A 6,239-nucleotide genomic window follows, 5' to 3' on the forward strand; every position below is an offset into this window, starting at 1 on the left:
TTGATAGTTAAGGTAATTAAATAGATATTCTAATATTAAATAATTATTACATATATTTATTAAGTTGAAAGGTTTTCAAAGTTAATTACATATTAAGTTAATGTTCACTTTAATAAATACACATAAAGACTAAACACGTGTTGAACTATCTAAAATATTACAAAATTTAAATAAATTTAACATAATTAAAATTGTTGTACTAAAACTTAATTTTTTTTCTTATTATAGTAAAAAAAATGTTTAATGTTTATTATACCGAAAAACTATTTTCCAAAAATATTATATCAAAAAACACGTTTAATTCATTTCAAATGTAATTAGACAAAAATTTGAGATATAGTCTTACGAGTTTTTTTTTTTAATAGAAGTTAACATAATATAAAAGTATAAGATCCGCAATCTTGTCTGAAATTTTAAATAAAATCTTAAATTAGAAGAATAAAACTTTTTTCTAAAGCTATTTTTTTTCTTGATAATTTATAAGAAAATTATTATTAAATATAATTTTACAAGACTTTTACAACATAAAAAAAAATTACATGAATGTTAACAAACATGAAAAAAATAAATAAATTATAACCTCTCCGTCTCAAGCTTTAATAGATACTCTAAAACACTAATAAAGTAATTTTGGTAAAAAATAAAGTATGGATATTAGATTTTTTTTAAAATATAGCATGTGTGATTGGATTTGATCGAATTTATTATGAACACAAAATTTCCAACTAATAATAAATAAGAGAAGGAATGTGTTCACCAAGTGGCTGCTTATTCACCAAATAACCAACACCATTAAATCATTGCAATAACACGCCACTATAGCCAATTACAACAACTGTAACTATTAAGATAGAATGCAACCATCAATGTCCTTATCTAGGGACCATTCATAATACACATCAAAACTATGTTTATGTTTAATAACAACACCCTTTTAATGTTTCTTAAGTGAAATTTTACAATGGTAAAGTTTGATATGAAATAACATAATTAATGAATTTAGATTTTCTACTGTATTTTTTTTCTGTCATTTTATTGAATTTTAAAAATATTATTTAATAAAGAATTCAAATTTCATAATTAGTATAGTAATTACATGTTAATATTCATAAATAGTTTATGAGCGGTATGTACATGAATCCTGGTAGAACTGAACGGGTGTCATTTAGGCAGAGATAGTACATTTCAGTCACATGGTATCTATTTTTGTGTCAATTTTGTACCTGTTTTAAAAAATGTGTCAATATAGTCTCAATTTTTGAAAAAGTGTCTTAATCAGGTCCCTTCCAGACAAAAATTACTAAAGTCGTTAACTTAATTGGTGACTTTTATGTTAGGAACAAGGCAATAAAGGAAAGAATAAAGGAGAGAAAAATAGACACAGAGAATTTAACGTGGTTCGGCTACAATGTGTATGCCTACGTCCACGACTACACTAGGAAGTATTTGTATTTTTGGTGTGTCTTAAAGCTTTACACAGAGTCTCTTATATAGTAAAATAGAGAACCACATCTCACTATTCTAAGCGATGTGGGACTAAATCAAGCACCATAATTCTAACAATTCTCCCACTTGGGGTTTGATTTACATTACCACCTAGTGTAGTGCCTTCATTATCAATTTTCTCGAAAGCCAGTTGAGGCAATGCAAAGCCTCAACTTAGTTGTTGTGACAGTCTTGGTCAACATATCAGCTGGATTCTCTGCACCTGGAATCTTCAACAAAATCAAATCTCCATCATTTATCAAGTTTCTGATAAAATGATACTTCAATTCAATGTGTTTGCATCTGGAGTGAAGAATTGGATTTTTAGCAAGACAAATGGCACTTTGACTGTCACTGAACAATGAAGGTTCATCTTGCCCTTTTCCTAATTCTTTTAGAAGATTCTTCAACCATATCATCTCTTTTGCTGTTTCTGAGATAGCTATATATTCAGCTTCAGTGGTTGAAAGGGAGACTCTTCCTTGAAGTTTGGACTTCCAACTGATAGCTGTGCCACCCAACGTAAAAATATAACCTGTTGTGCTCTCTCTACCATCCAAATCACCTCCTAAATCTGCATCAGAAAACCCCTGTAAAGTGAGATTACTTCTTTTAAAGGACAAATGCATTTTTGAAGTGCCCTTCAAATATCTCAATATCCACTTCACGCCTTCCCAATGCTCCTTTCCGGGATTGGATAGAAACCTGCTCACAACTCCCACTGCATGTGCTATATCAGGTCTGGTGCAAACCATAGCATACATCAAGCTCCCTACTGCAGATGCATATGGCACTTTAGACATGTGATTTTCTTCTTCCTCTGTCTCAGAAGATTGCCTTTTTGAGAACTTTAAGTGAGTTCCCAAAGGTGTATTCCTGGTTTTAGCATTTCCAACATTGAACCTGCTAAGCAATTTTTCAATATATTTTTCCTGGGATAAATTTAGAATACCTTTAGATCTATCCCTGGAAATTCTCATACCAAGAATTTGCTTGGCTGGACCAAGATCCTTCATTTCAAAATTTTCTGACAATTGTTTCTTCAACCTGTCAATTTCTGTCATATTAGCACCAGCAATCAACATGTCATCAACATACAAGGCAAGAATGATATAACTATCAACATATTTCTTCACATAACAACAATGATCTTCACATCTGTGAAATCCTGAGTTTCTCATAAACTCATTAAACTTCTTATACCATTGTCGCGGTGCTTGTTTCAACCCATACAAACTTTTATGAAGCTTGCATACAAGATTCTCTTTGCCTTGTACTTCAAAACCTTTTGGTTGTGCCATAAAGATTTCTTCCTCAAGATCTCCATGTAGGAATGTAGTTTTCACATCTAACTGCTCCAGATGAAGATTTTCTGCAGCTACTATACTCAAGATAACTCTGATGGTAGTCATCTTGACAACAGGAGAGAAAATTTCTGTGAAGTCAATTCCTTGTCTCTGTTGGAACCCTTTCACTACGAGTCTGGCCTTATATCGTTTGCTGCCATCTGGTTCTTCTTTTAACCGATAGACCCACCTGTTTTGCAAAACCTTCTTTCCTTCTGGAAGCTTGGTTAAAGACCATGTCTTATTCTTCTGAAGAGACTTTATCTCATCTTCCATTGCTAGCTCCCACTTAATAGATTCACCTCCCTGCATAGCCTCAGCAAAATGCTCTGGCTCACCAGCATCAGTCAACAACAAGTAATGCAATGAAGGGGAGTACCTTTGTGGTGCTACAATGGTTCTGCTAGACCTTCTAGTCGGTAATTCAGGAGTTACTGACTCTACTATCTGTTCAGGTTCTGACCCAAACTCTGACTCGGGCTCTGACTCAGGCTCTACTTCTGTATTCTGCCTTCTGTTGGCTACATCACTTTCTGAAACTTCTTCTAATGATACCTGCTCTGGCCTTTTATTTGCATTTGCAAATTCTGCAGTCCTGTCCTTATAGAACATGTTTTCATTAAAAGTAACATTTCTACTTCTGATAATTTTCTTGTTTTGGTCATCCCAAAACCTGTAGCCATACATGTCAGATCCATAGCCAATGAAATAGCATCGCTTTGCCTTAGGGTCCAATTTATCTCTACTATTAGAGTTCAACAAAATATATGAAGCACAACCAAAAACTTTCAGATGTGAAAGGTTTACCTCATTTCCAGACCATACTTCTTCAGGTAACTGATAGCCTAAAGGAACTGATGGTCCTCTGTTTATGAGATAGGTTGTTGTGCTTATTGCATCTGCCCAAAATACCTTGGGTAATCCTGACTGGATTCTCATACATCTTGCTCTCTCATTCAAGGTTCTATTCATTCTTTCTACCACACCGTTTTGTTCTGGTGTTCCTGGAACCGTCTTGATCATTCTGATCCCATTCTCTGAACAAAACTCCTTGAATTGATTACTGTCATATTCTCCACCATTATCAGACTTCAAACATTTAATCTTTAAACCTGTTTGAGTCTTAACCTCCTGTTTCCACCTTTTAAACACAGAAAACACATCAGATTTATTTTTAAGAAAATAAACCCATACCTTTCTTGTAGAGTCATCAATGAAGGTTACGTAATACTGTGAACCTCCAAGAGATTTCACTGGAGCTGGCCCCCAAACATCTGTATGCACTAGTGCTAGTCTTTCAACTTTAGACGACTTACTTGTTTTGGAGAAGCTAACCTTTTTTTGCTTTCCAAAGATACAATGTTCGCAAGGTCCAACGTCAACATGCTTCAAGTTAGGTATTTTACCTTTTGAGACCATGAGCTTCATTCCTTTCTCACTCATATGCCCAAGTCTCTGATGCCACAAAGAGGAACTGTTGCCAACTTCTGCAACTGATATCATATCCTCATCTGCAATCATGTAAAGAGATCCTCGCTTCTTTCCACGAGCAACAATAAGATTACCTTTCATTACTTTCCAGTGTCCATCTCCAAAGGTGGTGTAATGCCCCTCATCATCCAACTGCCCTATAGATATTAAGTTTCTCTTTAAGGCTGGAATATGTCTGACATTCTTCAAAGTCCACACACTTCCATTAGAGGTTCTGATATTGATATCACCTCTTCCTATAATATCAAGAGATTTTCCATCTGCAAGGTAGACCTTCCCAAACTTTCCTGGAACATAGTTAGATAATAGTTCTAAAGAAGGTGTAGTATGAAATGACGCACCTGAGTCCATAATCCATGAATCAATAGAACTATCTAGACTACATAATAGTGCATCTTCAATTTCATCAGTTGCTGCATTTGTTGATTGATCACTATCTTGCCTCTTGTTGTTGTTGTTCTTCCTTGGAGCCTTACATTGATTTGTAAAGTGACCCCTTTTCTGACAATTCCAACAAGTGATATCATTCCGGTATTTTGGTTTTGATTTCTCTCTAGACTTTGATCTGCCTCGGCCTTGATTACGACCTTTCTGGCTACTTCTTCCTCTAGTTTCAGTACTCAATGCTGAACTGGAACTAGAACTGGAAGATTCCCCTGAACTTTTCCTGCGAACATCTTCGCTTAAGATCAAGTCACGGATGTTATCAAGCTTCAACTTACTATTACTTGCAGAATTACTAACTGCAGTAACAGTTGCACTCCAACTTTCCGGAAGAGATGATAATAAAATTAATGCTTTCACCTCATCATCAAATGTTATATGCACTGATGTCAACTGCGCAATAATTGTATTGAATTCACTAATATGATTAGTAATCGAGTTACCTTCACCCATTTTTAGGTTGACTAGTCTGCGAATCAAATACACTTTATTGGCTGCAGATGGCTTCTCATACATATTTGACAATGCCTTCATCAAATCTACGGTTGTGTTCTCGTTCATGATATTGAACGCAACATTCTTGGCTAATGTCAATCGGATCACACCGAGTGTCTGTCGATCTAACAAATCCCATTCCGCCTGCTCCATGTCAGTTGGCTTCTGCCCTGTTAAGGGTAGATACAACTTCTTCTGATACAGGTAGTCCTCTATCTGCATCTTCCAGAACCCGAAGTCACTGCCATCAAACTTCTCAATCCTCACCTTCCCTTCTTCCAATGCCATTGCTCTTGCTGCTTTGACGAAAGCTCCTGCTGCGGCTTTTGACCAAAGCTCCTGCTGCGGCTTTTGACCAAAGCTCCTGCTGCCTTTGACCAAAGCTCCCACTACTTCTCTAAACTGAGATCCCCAAGAAGAAAAATAGAAACCAAATCTTTTCTGATGTGGAAGATTAGACAATGCTGCAACCACAGAGCATACTAAGAAAAATGGCTCTTGATACCAATTGTTAGGAACAAGGCAATAAAGGAAAGAATAAAGGAGAGAAAAATAGACACAGAGAATTTAACGTGGTTCGGCTACAATGTGTATGCCTACGTCCACGACTACACTAGGAAGTATTTGTATCTTTGGTGTGTCTTAAAGCTTTACACAGAGTCTCTTATATAGTAAAATAGAGAACCACATCTCACTATTCTAAGCGATGTGGGACTAAATCAAGCACCATAATTCTAACATTTTACCACTAAATCTTAATATAAATATCAATACTTAATTTTGTAAGTCATTTTAAATATCAATACCGTTAATGGTGGTAATAATTTTTTGTTGAAAAGGACCTAATTGAGACATCTTTTCAAAAGTTGGGACTCAATTGACACCTTTTTACGAGCAGGTACTAAACTCACACATCTAAATGAAAGTAAATATCATCTGACTAATTAAACCTATAATCATCATGTAACTGCACAATAA

Source organism: Vigna unguiculata, chromosome 1 (genome assembly GCF_004118075.2).
Source record: "Vigna unguiculata cultivar IT97K-499-35 chromosome 1, ASM411807v1, whole genome shotgun sequence".
Lineage (NCBI taxonomy): Eukaryota > Viridiplantae > Streptophyta > Magnoliopsida > Fabales > Fabaceae > Vigna > Vigna unguiculata.